At 41.9% G+C, this 18,508-nt stretch overlaps 1 protein-coding gene across 1 annotated transcript in view; it reads left to right on the forward strand.

The window, feature by feature from the left end:
• Positions 1 to 18,508, forward strand: part of SUCLA2 (succinate-CoA ligase ADP-forming beta subunit) — an 83,506-nt gene that overhangs the window by 36,018 nt on the left and 28,980 nt on the right. The gene's annotated exons all lie outside the window — the stretch shown is intronic.

Here is an 18,508-nt window from a genome sequence, read left to right on the forward strand (position 1 = left end):
TGTGTGTGTGTGTGAGAAATTGTCCTGGTGCTCAAAATGGGTACAGAGTAAACCCACATTTTCACAGACATCCATCAGCATTTGAAGATTTTCTCCTTATGTGCTGGGGATCATTAGACATCACCCAAAAACTGGCCTCTCTTCTCAGTCACTGGATGGATCCATTATCTCGGCTTCTACTTATTCTATTGTGGCAGTTGCTGTAGCTGCTGCCAAGAAACAAGGCACAGCAGACATGGCTCAAGAGCTTCAATAGCACAAGACACCACAACACCACACAGAAAAACCAGGAAACATATGATGACATATGCCACAGACCATATTGCTTTCCATTAGTCGTAAAAAACAAAAATGTCAACAAAAAGAAAACAAATGCAAAATGCTTAAAAAAAAACTTGCATTTACCTGTAGCAAGTCTTCTCCCGTGCTGAAATTGAATATTCTTAATTTCTTGCAAATCTCCACAATATAACCCTTTTGAAGTTGCAGCAGCTATCTTGAGCCCACCTTCATTTTATGTCTGAACAATGTCCCATTATTCATCAGTCACTTCTCCCCTGTTCTGTACAGTCATTGGTGTGACGATGATGGGGGATTTGAGTCTGAATATTGCAAAATAGAATTTGTTTGCTTCCCAATCTGAGCACCTGCAGGTCTTCATTTAGAACTGACAGGTCCGTCCACATTCCACAGAAGAGATGCTGTCTGGCTGTGATCTTTTATTGCCCAGTCCGAGTGAAATTCCAAAATATCTATCGAAGCCTTTTATGGCGGTCGTTAATTAAAGGCATGGCACCAAACATTCATATATTTGCCAGTGGACAATTTATATCAACAATCAGGTCTGGAGAGGGGGTGACCTTGCATTCTCTCTAAAGTCATAAAACCTGAGGTTGAAAATCAAGTTACATTTGATTAATTTAGAGTTGGGCGGGCATAGGGTAAACTAAAGGTTCATCCTCTGCCTGCTTTCCTGCCCCAGCCCTAACACCCTCCAAAAGGGGCTTATAAAATATTCTGTGTTGGCAACTAGAGTGTCTCTTGTTTTAAACATCATCGAGGAACTAGAAGTCTTAACATCGCAGAAGCGTTCCCCTTTAATATCTGGACATTATCTGCTGGAAGTCTGCTTGAAGAAGAGCCCTGCAGACTTCCACTTTGCTTCTTGAACCCTGAACTCTGTCAGAACTCACAATTCTAGGACTGTTGAGTATTCTTCTTTTATTCCCTTTTATTTTTCTGTTGTGTATATATATATGTTGTCTCTTTTTATTAAATCTTTTTCTGTATACTTTCTGCACCGTTTCTTTTATTAAAGGACAATATAAAAATTGTTAAGCTTATCTCTACGCTCTAAATACGAACTTAAAGTATCCTTGCCTCTTTGACGAGTGCTACTGTATAGTGAATCCTGTCATATTCCTGTCTGAGAGGACAGCAGCATCACAGGCATTGTTTTTAAGTCTTTTGAATAGTCGCAGCATTTGCTGTGCACGGTTTGTATTCCGGAAAATACATGGTGGAAGTTTGTGGGTAAAGGGTTAACTGCGGAGTTAACTAACCCTGGTGACGATCGCTCTGTCTGCTGGCCTGAGATTGTGTCCTGGGAGCGGGGAAATCTCTGCGCAGGGTGAGGCTGAGAGTGCCATCGCCACGTCCTTGTGACGCTCACGCTCGGTTCAGACTTGTGTATGGTCACGTGGGATTGACGTACAGCGGGTTCGGGACGGGCGTACGTCACAATTGGTCCCCCTCGCATCCCTTGTATCCCTTTTTTAGATAATACTGCAACTAGTGAACCAATCAGCAGACTGTAGCAGCTAAAGTCTGCAGCACCATTTGGAGAGTAGGGAGAAGTTGGCACCATCTAAAGGGATCCAGGGGAAGGGTTTTTATATCCTTCTTTTGTACAAGATCTGAGGCGAAATGCTATGACATCTACAGAAGCCTGCTGATCCCCTCCCACCAAACTCAGAGCAGTAGGTAGATACTGTGATGAGATCATTGGATCTCAAACGGGTATTTCTTGAAAAACAAAATTATTTGATTGAAACCTTTTAATTGCATGTTGATCGGGAGGATGAGGTGAACAAGGTAAGATATGGATTACTTCATAGTACAGAAAGCTAGAGTAAAGGAAATCTGTCATAAGAGAAACATGAATGCTGTATTTGCTGACCTTTGCTACAAACTCTACCTATTTTCTGACCCTTTTCTTCAGTTCTTTCAATCGCTGTTCATAAATATGTATGCAGATAGGAAATCTGACTTTCTATGCCTTTCCTGGTCCACATGCTTTTTTCCATTCAAATTCAGAAAGTATTGAAACAGATGAGCATAACATTTGAGCAACTAGCATTTTCAGAAAGAGGTCAGCTATGACAGCCGCTGTACTTTAAGCTATGTTCAGTTCAGTTTTTTAAAGCAAGTGAAGGTTGGATGCATAAACTCCCGATCACCAATTTTCGGAATGCCTTTGCCTTGAACTGTGTGAGATGTTTTATTCTGTCCCTGGAGCATGCTCTGTATTTCATCTCCATCTCTAGAAGCAGCTTGCAGTGATTCATGATACTGTCAGATGCTTAGCAGCCGATATTAACATGCCCTAGAGAGCAGATAACTCAAATTAGTTTGCAAAAATATGTGTGGAGTTGTGAATCACTTCTCAACAAGCAGTTTTAAGCAACCCCCTATAGGTCCTTTTTGCTTTTTAAGCCTTTTAAACATACTCTTTAATTAAAGAATTTCTGAAAACATGTTGAAAGTTTATTAGTTCTGCTGGTAAACTCCTTTATGCCTGTGAGGATTACTGCTCCGATCAACATTACAGGTAACTGTAAAGCTGGACCTCTGGCATATGTACGCTACTGCATTAAAATGTTTTTTTCCCATTCTTTAAAAAATAATTGCACATATTTCTACATATTGCTAGCATAAGTACCTAGATTTTTTTTTTTTTTTAATATCCTCTTTCATTAATTACACAGCAGCGCTCAGACTGGGACAGGTGGGGCAGCACTTAAAGCTAATTAAGCTCTGCTACTGATAGGACAGAAGTGCAGAATGAACAGAGTTGATGACTTATCAGGCTTTTGCTGCTCTTTCATTGTCCAATTGGGATCCTTTACAGTGATTAGCCATTCTGGTCGTAATGGTATGCTTAATGCTGCCAGTCTTGCATGTTTTCAGGCTGTGGGAGCTAGAGGGGAACATTAAAGCACGTTCCAGTAGGAGGGGAGCACAGGAGATGTGACTAGTGTGATGATGATGATGACCCTTCATAGTCCAGTTAGCAGGCAAGTAACAAAGCAAGCACAGGCAGAGTTCTGCAATTTACCATACTGACTGCACAGATTTACAAAGAGTTTGACAGGTTAACCCATACCTGTATGTCTTCATTTTATTTGTACATATAGCTGGAGTTCTGCTTTGATGGCTCTTTTGGACCATATAAAAAAACCTAACTGCAGCCATTTTTTTTTGTTTTGTGCAGAAGAAAATAATTGTCCCCAGAAATGGTAGCGCTCTGGTTTACTTTAAGCTAATGCAAATTCTTTAACACTTTTTAAACTTTCTGTCCTGGAACAGATCAGGAATTCAGACTGCCTTCGATTTCACTAGCTGCATACTTGTGGCTCTAAAAGTATTGTTGCCAGATTCCGTCGGGTAACTAGCATTTTTAGGAGGAGGTCAGCAATGGCAGCCAACATGTTAGAGCATGTTTCCTTTTAAGAGGATGCTTTCATGGGCACAATGCACTTTTGTCAGACAGCAGCTGAAGAAAAATCTTCAAAGTTCCTAACATTACAATTAAGAAAAGTTTTATATACACTGGCACTTTATCTGCACCTAGAACTGTTCAGAATGTTTTTTCCCCTGTGTTTTTTAAAAGTTGGAGCACCTGAAAGAAATCCATACCACCATGGAGATAACGCCATGCATATTGTGTCCCTTATGGGATTTCAGGACAACTCCATAACAACTTTAAGGCAATAGTGCTAGCCACTTAGTCACCATGCTGTCCGTTTCCTAGGTTAATGGCTGAAATAATTTGCCAGGATAGGTTTATCTTCATAACCTGGGAATAGTATGTGTCCAGTAAATATTAAACTGGCTGTTTTTTCGTCAGGATGTTTCTTAATTGGCTTTGTTTTGCTAGGTTTCTGTAAACCAAAATCCTGTTTGCATGTTATCAACCAAAGCCACTAGGTGGCAGCATTAAACCACTCATACCATGATTTGTAATGCGTTTTCCTCATTGTTTGTGACTGTCAAGCTCACAGCCTTGCATGTTATTTCTGTTTTAGTGCCCTTTTACATTTTCTTTTACATACTTTATTTTTTTCCTCTTTTATTTTGGATGCAAATCTTTGTTACAGTTTGGGGATGACATGGCTTATGACTAGAATTAAATAGATTTGAAATATTTGATTGCTTTGAGATATGTCATTTGATGTACTAAAGATGATTCTAATTAAAGCAGATCATATTATCCTAAATTGCTATTTATGTCACTGAATATAGTTGGGAGGAAGAATTGTCCCCGCTACCACTTATGCTAAACTTTCATTTCTTTATCTTCCATTGAGGGACACAGGAATTCTGCAAAATGTTAGGTTATATCTGCCATTTGCAGGAAGATTGGACCCTGGCAAACAGAAAAAAAGTTGGTCAGCCCCCTGTCTCTGTCACAGCTCCATGTTTTTTATTTTTTTACATTTTCCTAGGAGGTTGGATGCTTTTTGCCTCAACCCTAGTTAGACAGAAAGTCTAACTATACTGTAGTTTTTACTGACTTTTTATTGTAATGACCATGATACACAAATATTTCTTTTTTTCTTGGGGGACTTCATTCTACGATTTCCATACTGCAGCTTAAGATGTTTTTTTCATAGCAGCTATCCACATCGGCGTATCCTCCGCTTCACCTTTGTGTGCCTTGTCCTGGACCATGGAATTTGAGCTCTGGGCTCCACATTGTGGCACTTGTGGACTATACAGGTTGTTACCTGCGGAGCATTTTTGGGGTCCAGGTGTTTCATGGTTGCGGAAGACTCACTTTGTAATGTAGGCATTTGGATGTGGTGAGGCTAGCCTGGATTGTGACTTTTCAGCACCGAGCTCTGCATTGTCGCACTTTCTAGACCTTTGTGTACTGTTGGTTCTGGGTCCAGAGCCATGGAACATACTCTGGTGTGACCCTGTCTCTGAGGTCTCATTTAGCATGTAAGGCCGGTTGGGCTGTAACAGTGGGAACTACTTTAGAGTTGGTGCCATTGGGTGCATTTAAAAAAAAATATTCTGCCTTTGCCCTCTCCACTGTGGTAAGGGTTAAAGCTGAGGGACTGAACACATATGACATTTACTAGAGGGAGTGCTGTGTGTGCATGCTATACGCTGTTTTTTTTGCCATTCATCACACTGCTCGCTCCTGAAGCACAAATTGGATCTCTGGTCTCCAGTTTCGATCCGTTGCCCACCTACAATGACTCAATCACCTCCAGCCAGCTGAAACCCTTATTAGTAGCTGCTGTCTGGGTTTGTATTACTTGAGGCCTTGCATGACAGTGAGCCTAGTTGCTGACCAGTATTGGGCTCAACATGTCTTTTCAAAGACACACACAGGACAGTTTTGCTGCAAAGGATGACCTTGGCCTAAACTCCCCTAATAGTTTTAGGGACGCTTACCTGGTATCCCCAGATGTAACTGATTCTTGTAATCTGGAACCCGGGACCCTTACCATTGTAGCGTCTGTATCGGCAGCGTTTATTTCAGCTTTGTCAGGCAGAACTTTGGACTATTAGAGACTTCTAGTTTGCCCAGCTACTGGATTACTCTGTCCTCATGGGTTTTGAGTATAACTCTGGTCCCATCCCTGGCAGAGTCTTTCTCTGACCCTCCTGTGATCATGAGTCAAACCAGGTCTTTAGCCCCTGTTTTCATTTCCAATTCAGATTCAGAACCCTGACTGTTGGGAGAGGCTGTGTTTAGGCCTTATTAATGCACCGCGAATCAACCTGCATTTGGTGGAACAGCCTGCTATAAGCATTGGATCTCTTACAGCTCCTACAGCTGCAAAGACCCTACACCCTCTATAGAGGACTTCCTCTTTGTGGACTAGAAACACTCTAAAGGGTCCTGGTCCCTGCCTACAACTGTGCTAGAGCATTTTTACTTGGAGAATTTGTGGTCTTTGACCAATGTGGATGCCCCTGTGATCCATGTCAACAGAGATAGCACTGGAAGGGTCAAGGTATACTTACGTTTGGGGACTTAACTAATATGAAGTTGAATTCACTTAGATCATGGTTTGAGTTAACTGGTTTGTCCCTCCTATCCTGTGTTGATAACTCTGATCTGTCAAACCATATTAGAATTAGTTAAACTCCATAGAGAGAAGGCTTCTGGTATTGGGGTAGGTCCCCACTTCATGGAACAGTTGGAGCAGATGTCTGAAGTCTTGTTCTTTTAGCTGTGATGGTTTGCAAGTCTCTGAACTTATGCCCTGCATAGGACAGATGTCTGTAGAGATCCGTGTGCACTCTGGCTACGTGCTTGGGGCACTGATGAGCCCAGGGAACAGTTGATTCATCTTCCCTTCGAGGGACATACTTTCTTTGGACTGACTCAAAACTCTTATTAACAACGCCTCAGGCAGTCACAGTATGATTTTATCAAAGCGCAGGAAATCTCCAGAAATATCAATGGAGCCCCCATCCCTTTACCTCTTCTGCCTTGGCAGTACGTACTTGCAGATCCGCTGGTTCTAAATCCTGCGTTTATGCGTTTGGCATAAAGATGTGCTGCCACTTCAACACGTGGTGGGCTTTTTGCACAACTGAGTGGTTCCCGAGTGTAATGCTCCTAGAATTTTGGATCGTTATCATACCCCATACTTGAAGATAGCATTTATTTCAGCTGCCCAGCAGCATATTTTATACTGCACATAGCTGTGCGTTTACCCAGGCTAGAATTCTCTTTTTAAGTGAGTAGTCCCGTTGTGACTAAGTCACTTGACCTGTATTTCATTAGACATCACATTAGTACTGTAAGATATCTGTGGGAAGGCTTGGGGAATTTAACCTCTGACAGGGTGAGCAACCTCCCTACACTTGATGACTGAGTATGTTATTACTCTCAACCTCACGGTTCCCTATTGAGGCACTGTATACTCCCTCTTGGGTCTCTCCATTCTGTAGTCTTCATTCTGGGGACAAAGACTCATGCACTTTGATGTACTTTATCTCCTGCATGGCAGGAAGAATCAATTGCTGAAGGGCTTGGTGTTTTCTCTTGGATTGGCAGCAGATGGCTCACGCTGCAGCCATGCTGCAGAGACTCTGTGGGAGATGGCACATGTCCGGGGGTACTTGTGGGTTTAGATTGATCTCTTTTTATTAAATCTTTTTCTGTATACTTTCTGCACCGTTTCTTTTATTAAAGGACAATATAAAAATTGTTAAGCTTATCTCTACGCTCTAAATACGAACTTAAAGTATCCTTGCCTCTTTGACGAGTGCTACTGTATAGTGAATCCTGTCATATTCCTGTCTGAGAGGACAGCAGCATCACAGGCATTGTTTTTAAGTCTTTTGAATAGTCGCAGCATTTGCTGTGCACGGTTTGTATTCCGGAAAATACATGGTGGAAGTTTGTGGGTAAAGGGTTAACTGCGGAGTTAACTAACCCTGGTGACGATCGCTCTGTCTGCTGGCCTGAGATTGTGTCCTGGGAGCGGGGAAATCTCTGCGCAGGGTGAGGCTGAGAGTGCCATCGCCACGTCCTTGTGACGCTCACGCTTGGTTCAGACTTGTGTATGGTCACGTAGGATTGACGTACAGCGGGTTCGGGACGGGCGTACGTCACAATTGGTCCCCCTCGCATCCCTTGTATCCCTTTTTTAGATAATACTGCAACTAGTGAACCAATCAGCAGACTGTAGCAGCTAAAGTCTGCAGCACCATTTGGAGAGTAGGGAGAAGTTGGCACCATCTAAAGGGATCCAGGGGAAGGGTTTTTATATCCTTCTTTTGTACAAGATCTGAGGCGAAATGCTATGACATCTACAGAAGCCTGCTGATCCCCTCCCACCAAACTCAGAGCAGTAGGTAGATACTGTGATGAGATCATTGGATCTCAAACGGGTATTTCTTGAAAAACAAAATTATTTGATTGAAACCTTTTAATTGCATGTTGATCGGGAGGATGAGGTGAACAAGGTAAGATATGGATTACTTCATAGTACAGAAAGCTAGAGTAAAGGAAATCTGTCATAAGAGAAACATGAATGCTGTATTTGCTGACCTTTGCTACAAACTCTACCTATTTTCTGACCCTTTTCTTCAGTTCTTTCAATCGCTGTTCATAAATATGTATGCAGATAGGAAATCTGACTTTCTATGCCTTTCCTGGTCCACATGCTTTTTTCCATTCAAATTCAGAAAGTATTGAAACAGATGAGCATAACATTTGAGCAACTAGCATTTTCAGAAAGAGGTCAGCTATGACAGCCGCTGTACTTTAAGCTATGTTCAGTTCAGTTTTTTAAAGCAAGTGAAGGTTGGATGCATAAACTCCCGATCACCAATTTTCGGAATGCCTTTGCCTTGAACTGTGTGAGATGTTTTATTCTGTCCCTGGAGCATGCTCTGTATTTCATCTCCATCTCTAGAAGCAGCTTGCAGTGATTCATGATACTGTCAGATGCTTAGCAGCCGATATTAACATGCCCTAGAGAGCAGATAACTCAAATTAGTTTGCAAAAATATGTGTGGAGTTGTGAATCACTTCTCAACAAGCAGTTTTAAGCAACCCCCTATAGGTCCTTTTTGCTTTTTAAGCCTTTTAAACATACTCTTTAATTAAAGAATTTCTGAAAACATGTTGAAAGTTTATTAGTTCTGCTGGTAAACTCCTTTATGCCTGTGAGGATTACTGCTCCGATCAACATTACAGGTAACTGTAAAGCTGGACCTCTGGCATATGTACGCTACTGCATTAAAATGTTTTTTTCCCATTCTTTAAAAAATAATTGCACATATTTCTACATATTGCTAGCATAAGTACCTAGATTTTTTTTTTTTTTTAATATCCTCTTTCATTAATTACACAGCAGCGCTCAGACTGGGACAGGTGGGGCAGCACTTAAAGCTAATTAAGCTCTGCTACTGATAGGACAGAAGTGCAGAATGAACAGAGTTGATGACTTATCAGGCTTTTGCTGCTCTTTCATTGTCCAATTGGGATCCTTTACAGTGATTAGCCATTCTGGTCGTAATGGTATGCTTAATGCTGCCAGTCTTGCATGTTTTCAGGCTGTGGGAGCTAGAGGGGAACATTAAAGCACGTTCCAGTAGGAGGGGAGCACAGGAGATGTGACTAGTGTGATGATGATGATGACCCTTCATAGTCCAGTTAGCAGGCAAGTAACAAAGCAAGCACAGGCAGAGTTCTGCAATTTACCATACTGACTGCACAGATTTACAAAGAGTTTGACAGGTTAACCCATACCTGTATGTCTTCATTTTATTTGTACATATAGCTGGAGTTCTGCTTTGATGGCTCTTTTGGACCATATAAAAAAACCTAACTGCAGCCATTTTTTTTTGTTTTGTGCAGAAGAAAATAATTGTCCCCAGAAATGGTAGCGCTCTGGTTTACTTTAAGCTAATGCAAATTCTTTAACACTTTTTAAACTTTCTGTCCTGGAACAGATCAGGAATTCAGACTGCCTTCGATTTCACTAGCTGCATACTTGTGGCTCTAAAAGTATTGTTGCCAGATTCCGTCGGGTAACTAGCATTTTTAGGAGGAGGTCAGCAATGGCAGCCAACATGTTAGAGCATGTTTCCTTTTAAGAGGATGCTTTCATGGGCACAATGCACTTTTGTCAGACAGCAGCTGAAGAAAAATCTTCAAAGTTCCTAACATTACAATTAAGAAAAGTTTTATATACACTGGCACTTTATCTGCACCTAGAACTGTTCAGAATGTTTTTTCCCCTGTGTTTTTTAAAAGTTGGAGCACCTGAAAGAAATCCATACCACCATGGAGATAACGCCATGCATATTGTGTCCCTTATGGGATTTCAGGACAACTCCATAACAACTTTAAGGCAATAGTGCTAGCCACTTAGTCACCATGCTGTCCGTTTCCTAGGTTAATGGCTGAAATAATTTGCCAGGATAGGTTTATCTTCATAACCTGGGAATAGTATGTGTCCAGTAAATATTAAACTGGCTGTTTTTTCGTCAGGATGTTTCTTAATTGGCTTTGTTTTGCTAGGTTTCTGTAAACCAAAATCCTGTTTGCATGTTATCAACCAAAGCCACTAGGTGGCAGCATTAAACCACTCATACCATGATTTGTAATGCGTTTTCCTCATTGTTTGTGACTGTCAAGCTCACAGCCTTGCATGTTATTTCTGTTTTAGTGCCCTTTTACATTTTCTTTTACATACTTTATTTTTTTCCTCTTTTATTTTGGATGCAAATCTTTGTTACAGTTTGGGGATGACATGGCTTATGACTAGAATTAAATAGATTTGAAATATTTGATTGCTTTGAGATATGTCATTTGATGTACTAAAGATGATTCTAATTAAAGCAGATCATATTATCCTAAATTGCTATTTATGTCACTGAATATAGTTGGGAGGAAGAATTGTCCCCGCTACCACTTATGCTAAACTTTCATTTCTTTATCTTCCATTGAGGGACACAGGAATTCTGCAAAATGTTAGGTTATATCTGCCATTTGCAGGAAGATTGGACCCTGGCAAACAGAAAAAAAGTTGGTCAGCCCCCTGTCTCTGTCACAGCTCCATGTTTTTTATTTTTTTACATTTTCCTAGGAGGTTGGATGCTTTTTGCCTCAACCCTAGTTAGACAGAAAGTCTAACTATACTGTAGTTTTTACTGACTTTTTATTGTAATGACCATGATACACAAATATTTCTTTTTTTCTTGGGGGACTTCATTCTACGATTTCCATACTGCAGCTTAAGATGTTTTTTTCATAGCAGCTATCCACATCGGCGTATCCTCCGCTTCACCTTTGTGTGCCTTGTCCTGGACCATGGAATTTGAGCTCTGGGCTCCACATTGTGGCACTTGTGGACTATACAGGTTGTTACCTGCGGAGCATTTTTGGGGTCCAGGTGTTTCATGGTTGCGGAAGACTCACTTTGTAATGTAGGCATTTGGATGTGGTGAGGCTAGCCTGGATTGTGACTTTTCAGCACCGAGCTCTGCATTGTCGCACTTTCTAGACCTTTGTGTACTGTTGGTTCTGGGTCCAGAGCCATGGAACATACTCTGGTGTGACCCTGTCTCTGAGGTCTCATTTAGCATGTAAGGCCGGTTGGGCTGTAACAGTGGGAACTACTTTAGAGTTGGTGCCATTGGGTGCATTTAAAAAAAAATATTCTGCCTTTGCCCTCTCCACTGTGGTAAGGGTTAAAGCTGAGGGACTGAACACATATGACATTTACTAGAGGGAGTGCTGTGTGTGCATGCTATACGCTGTTTTTTTTGCCATTCATCACACTGCTCGCTCCTGAAGCACAAATTGGATCTCTGGTCTCCAGTTTCGATCCGTTGCCCACCTACAATGACTCAATCACCTCCAGCCAGCTGAAACCCTTATTAGTAGCTGCTGTCTGGGTTTGTATTACTTGAGGCCTTGCATGACAGTGAGCCTAGTTGCTGACCAGTATTGGGCTCAACATGTCTTTTCAAAGACACACACAGGACAGTTTTGCTGCAAAGGATGACCTTGGCCTAAACTCCCCTAATAGTTTTAGGGACGCTTACCTGGTATCCCCAGATGTAACTGATTCTTGTAATCTGGAACCCGGGACCCTTACCATTGTAGCGTCTGTATCGGCAGCGTTTATTTCAGCTTTGTCAGGCAGAACTTTGGACTATTAGAGACTTCTAGTTTGCCCAGCTACTGGATTACTCTGTCCTCATGGGTTTTGAGTATAACTCTGGTCCCATCCCTGGCAGAGTCTTTCTCTGACCCTCCTGTGATCATGAGTCAAACCAGGTCTTTAGCCCCTGTTTTCATTTCCAATTCAGATTCAGAACCCTGACTGTTGGGAGAGGCTGTGTTTAGGCCTTATTAATGCACCGCGAATCAACCTGCATTTGGTGGAACAGCCTGCTATAAGCATTGGATCTCTTACAGCTCCTACAGCTGCAAAGACCCTACACCCTCTATAGAGGACTTCCTCTTTGTGGACTAGAAACACTCTAAAGGGTCCTGGTCCCTGCCTACAACTGTGCTAGAGCATTTTTACTTGGAGAATTTGTGGTCTTTGACCAATGTGGATGCCCCTGTGATCCATGTCAACAGAGATAGCACTGGAAGGGTCAAGGTATACTTACGTTTGGGGACTTAACTAATATGAAGTTGAATTCACTTAGATCATGGTTTGAGTTAACTGGTTTGTCCCTCCTATCCTGTGTTGATAACTCTGATCTGTCAAACCATATTAGAATTAGTTAAACTCCATAGAGAGAAGGCTTCTGGTATTGGGGTAGGTCCCCACTTCATGGAACAGTTGGAGCAGATGTCTGAAGTCTTGTTCTTTTAGCTGTGATGGTTTGCAAGTCTCTGAACTTATGCCCTGCATAGGACAGATGTCTGTAGAGATCCGTGTGCACTCTGGCTACGTGCTTGGGGCACTGATGAGCCCAGGGAACAGTTGATTCATCTTCCCTTCGAGGGACATACTTTCTTTGGACTGACTCAAAACTCTTATTAACAACGCCTCAGGCAGTCACAGTATGATTTTATCAAAGCGCAGGAAATCTCCAGAAATATCAATGGAGCCCCCATCCCTTTACCTCTTCTGCCTTGGCAGTACGTACTTGCAGATCCGCTGGTTCTAAATCCTGCGTTTATGCGTTTGGCATAAAGATGTGCTGCCACTTCAACACGTGGTGGGCTTTTTGCACAACTGAGTGGTTCCCGAGTGTAATGCTCCTAGAATTTTGGATCGTTATCATACCCCATACTTGAAGATAGCATTTATTTCAGCTGCCCAGCAGCATATTTTATACTGCACATAGCTGTGCGTTTACCCAGGCTAGAATTCTCTTTTTAAGTGAGTAGTCCCGTTGTGACTAAGTCACTTGACCTGTATTTCATTAGACATCACATTAGTACTGTAAGATATCTGTGGGAAGGCTTGGGGAATTTAACCTCTGACAGGGTGAGCAACCTCCCTACACTTGATGACTGAGTATGTTATTACTCTCAACCTCACGGTTCCCTATTGAGGCACTGTATACTCCCTCTTGGGTCTCTCCATTCTGTAGTCTTCATTCTGGGGACAAAGACTCATGCACTTTGATGTACTTTATCTCCTGCATGGCAGGAAGAATCAATTGCTGAAGGGCTTGGTGTTTTCTCTTGGATTGGCAGCAGATGGCTCACGCTGCAGCCATGCTGCAGAGACTCTGTGGGAGATGGCACATGTCCGGGGGTACTTGTGGGTTTAGATTGTTTGTTTGGAGTCAGGCCCTTCTACTTTGGCTGCCTCTATGGGTAGCTCCTCAAAATATCTTCCCTCCTCCTGTCCTCAATCTGTTGATCATTCTTGGTTCTCTTGCTAGGGTTCCCTCCCCTCGCTCCGCAGCTATGAAACTATGGAATCAGGGAGGGTCAGAGGAGTAACTGCCGGGTGTCCTTGTAAACAAGTCTGCTCATTCTACCTTTTTTTTATATGGTGTTTCTGTTCTAGTATGGGACAGTTGTCTTCCATTGCTGTCCTTTTTTGATGAGGGTGTACTTTTTTGCACCCTTTTTAAAAAAAATCATTTTAGTCAGTCAGTCTCTCTAACTTAGGGTGGTTCCATTGGGGTTGTCTCATGCATCTTAGGTTCTTGATGATTCCTTTGGGGGTATTATGCTAGAGAACTATCTATCTTAATTATCATATATGCGCTTGGATTGCTTTCCTAGACATCCCTTCTCTTTTTAGACATCCCTTTCCTAGACATCTTCCATGATGTCTAGGGCCAAAAATGTAAGGCTTGGGCCTCTTGTCACCCTTAGACCGTCTGGTCTTGCCCTGTGCACCTCTTGTCCAATTTTCCCTAGGGATGAGGTTTGAGGCTGGGAAACCTTCCTGTTTTCCCTTTGTCGACCAATATCATTGTTGGTATGTTTTTTCTTCTTTTATTTGCGCACTCTGTGTCCTTCGAGGTAATCATTCCCAGTGGTGGCATTTCTTCTCTAGCTGTTGCAGACCGCTCCTGTTGTCTAAGATCTGTCAATGGCTATTTCCCACCCCAAGTTTGGTTTTGGAATTCCAAATAATTCAGAATCTCTCAATTCTGGTGTCTCTCCATAGACCATAAAGAAAATAAGATTTTTCTATTTGCCATAAAATCTTTTTCTTGAAGTGCACTGAGGGCACAGGTCCCAGCCCTCTGGATTTATTGGTCTTTCGTACTGCTTACTCACAAAACTGAGGCATGCCGGTTAGAGGGGGGGCTTACACCGGGACTGGGCTTCAAAGGTTTTTTTCTGTTTGCCATTGTCCAAACCTCCTGTAGGTGGCAGCATGTAACCTGACTGCTTTAGAATACCTGAATTCCTGTGTCCCTCTAGACTTTAAGAACAGGATTTTTCAGTTAAGTACTATCAAAACTGTAAAATGTAAAAGTCATATTGATAGAAACCATTCACATGCCACTTGAAATTTCTCAGTCAGTTAGAAAATTGAAATAACCCATCATGAGAGAAACACGAAGGCTAACATTCCTGAGCTGTGTTTTGAAATGCTATTTACCTGGATTCAATGTTAACTTTTGCTTCAATAGTTTGATTCATTAACCTGCAGTAAGTATGCTGTTAGAGACGTCTGGCTTTTCTCCCACTTTCCCGAGCTGCATACTTGCTCTAGGTTAGTGTCTAAAGAAATTAAGTGTCAGCATCCACTCGGATAGCTTAGAGAAGAAGTTCAGTGACGGTCACTATATTTTTTACCTCAAAGCATTACTTTAAATTTCCTCACAGTTTTTGTGGGCTGCCTTGGAGCTTACAGTAGCGATTGTCAAAGGGCACTCTGGAATCCAGCAATGGGTGAATGTCCATCAGCTAGAACACTAACATTGGATTTGGTTAGCGGCCGGTGGGCGAAGCAGATTAGTGCTGTGGCTGCTCTAGATGGATGCAGCATTCATTTGCTATCCTTTAGAGATGCCAAAGTAGAAAAAACTTCCCATCAATTTACTAACAGGATACTGTTCTATTGAACAGAACATCTGCCCATTAGATTAATTCCCTGGTACTTTGTCTGTGTTGAATAAATGATATTTGGTAAGGTGGAGGCAGGACATGAATAGGTGGTTGAGGAACAATGTGGAATGAATAGTAAAGCTTGGTGGACAGTGAGGAAATACTTTTTTTAAATGGAGCAGAAAATGAAATATAACTGCTGAGAAACAGTGGAAAGTCATAGAAAAAGCAGCAGGGTTGCAAAGTAAAGTATCTGATCAGGAAATTTGACAAAGTAAAAAAGTGGCTAGTGGAGCAGAAAGTATATGATGCTCAACAAAAGTAAAAGCAGCTGGACAGAGAGAAAAAAATGAAATGGTTGTATGGACGCATAACTCCGTGTAAACTGAATCTATAATAAAGGCCCTTTTGTACTTTTAGCAAAACGGAACCTTTTCTAAGAGTGAAAAAAGAATCTTGGTGTTTATTGTATGTTTGTGCCAGCAGCAGTAATACAGATGACAAAGCTAAAAAAAAATGTAGTTATACAAAATACCACAAACATAATATAACAAATTATGCATAACTGTTTCTGATCAATGCAATAACATTTTTAGTAGATGTGACAAAAAAGTTGCATGACTGTCATGCTGATTTGTTTAGAGCCCAGTCACACCACTGCGATGCCTTTTCCGCACTGTACCATGTACGATTAACACGCACTACCGTGCAATAATCCGGCAGGTGTTCTGCATTGCCATTGATTTGAATGGCACCCCAACTCACTTCTTAGCCACATGCATGCACTACTTTTTTTTTTCCACCAAACCGTGCGTTGCACCATGGTGGGGCCTATTGCAGCCTGGAGGTGCATCGGGATGCCATTCAAATGAATGGTAAGGCACTTGCTGGACTGTAACATAGGTAGGTGTGTTGTGTGGCAGCGTGGGTTAATCGCGTGGTGCCCTGCAAAGAGCACACCACAGCAGAGTGAATAGGCTCTTAAGAATACAGATTTCTGACCTTGATGTGAACTTTTCTGTCTCAATGATTCAGAAAGTACTGAAATTGGCGAGTCAGCATAACCTGCCAACTAGCTTTTTCAGAAGGGGTTCTTTAATGGCAATCTCCTTTTTTTCCTAGCTTCTCTAATGCCTGTTTTTTTTGCATGGTTTTTGTTTTTTTAAAACCAATATATGCATGTTAATAGGCTAAAAAAAATACCTGCCTCGTAAATTGTTTTTACAACACCACAAGTCAACACATGTCAATTATACATATGTATTTTGGGGTGTTTTTTTTTGGACAGGCTATGCATGTTGGGTGTGACTTTACCAATAAGTGGAAATGTATACATGTTTGTACTATGTGTTATGGTATCGTGCATGAGCGTAAATGCAGAACCTCGTGAAGCCTGGCATTATCTGAGGTTGCTTTCCTGCTAGAAGTAGTTTTCTTGCTCGGAGGTGATAGAAATGTATCCCCCTCTGACAAAACACAGGAAATTATATTGGCGATAAAGAAAATCATTATTTTGAAGAGTGTCTTTGTGCCTAGAGGCTATGCTCTAAGGAGGGTACATATAAGTTTGCCTTCTTGAAATGTATAATGAATGCATAGATTTTGGCATATAAGAAGTCTACCTATACTGCTGGGAATTTTGTATGTAGCTTAGGCATTCTTGAGGAAAATAGTGAATTAATTTGCCTAGAGATATTTTGTATGAGATGAATGCCTCTCTCACATTCATTGAATATCGAATTGACCTGTAATGGGGGAGGGATACATTACACATAATTGTATTACATGTCCCCTGGAATTCATTAAACATGTTGTACTCATATTTCATAACTAGTGACGGGTTTATGTACCTGTCGAACAAAGGTACATGAATCTGTTGCCATGGATGCATGGTGGCACTGAAGCCGGTGTGTGCATTTTGGACACTCGGTCACCAGTGCAGCTCAGTAATGCTGAGCCTGATAAAATCACAGGCTAAGGCCCCAGTTCACACCTGAGCGTTTTAACGCGCGTTCCTACGCTCGGTAAAACGCGCAACAGGTGAAAACCCATGTTTGCCTATGGGCATGGTTCTCACCTGCACGTTTTACCGCCCGTTCGATCGCTGGATAAAATGCCATACGCCCAAAGAAGTACATGAGCTTATTTGGGGCGTATTGACGCCCTTATCACGCTGTTATCTACCGGATACCCCCTCGGAAACTCGCGTTTGACGCACGTTTCTTTTACCGCAAATCGCGGTAAAACCGCGCTGTAAGAAACGCGCGGCAAACGCGAGTTTCCAATACGTTAAGTTGTGAACCCAGCCTCAGCGTTACAGAGCTCCCCATGTCACTGTATCTTTCATACAGACAGGCGCAGCAGGCAGGGAGTTGATGAGCAGAGCCTGATGAGGAGCACTGCCAATCACAAGGCAGACAGAATTGATTGGGAATTCTGTGAGACTATTTTCCCCAATAGAGAAATGGCTGTATGTAAACAAGGGGCGGAGATGCTGGCTGACATCATTGCCCAAATATTGCCATTGCCATAATGGATAATGATTTTGGCTAACATCCCCGCCCTTTTGTTTACATTTAGCTGTCAGCCCAGGTATTTCTTTCTGCACAGCAGATCAGAGTTGATCTTAATGCCAGTTTCCTAATCGGTAAATGTTGACTCTGTCATAGCCGTAGTGACGGGTTCTTAAAGTGCTGGTAATAAGAACTACCTGAATTTGTGTCTAACTACAACTGAAACTGTCTCAAAGTCTTCACAAATCAGATGCAGGTTGTTTTGAAGGAACCCTGACACAAAAAAAGGTGTAATAAATGCTTTATTAAGTTTTTTGTTTCTTTGTAATACCCATGTTTTAAATGTCTGTTATAACCATGTCTGTTAATCTCAAGTAGGTGTTTAAAAGTGGGGGGGGGTTGCTTTATGTGTTTCCTCTGCCTACCTGAAATCCTTCTTTCTCCCACTGGGCGAGTCACTGCCTTATAGCAATGAAAGCAAGGATGAGGATAACTTGGCCCCCCAAAAAACTTCTCGGCAATGGCATCTTTCTGAATTTCTATCATGACACCTTCCCTTGAGCACAAATGGGGATCACTCATTCCACAATGACACCTGTAACTTCTGTTAGGTCCTTATTTTGCCACTGCCACACATTGTCATTTAGAGAGGCACCAGTGGACTTACTGAGGTAGCAAATAACCTGCATTCAGTGTGTAAGCACCACTAGAGAACTACATTATGCTGTCTCTTTGCACATGT

Source organism: Nanorana parkeri, unplaced genomic scaffold (assembly GCF_000935625.1).
Source record: "Nanorana parkeri isolate BGI_ZX_2015 unplaced genomic scaffold, ASM93562v1 scaffold644, whole genome shotgun sequence".
In the NCBI taxonomy this organism is placed as follows: Eukaryota; Metazoa; Chordata; class Amphibia; order Anura; family Dicroglossidae; genus Nanorana; species Nanorana parkeri.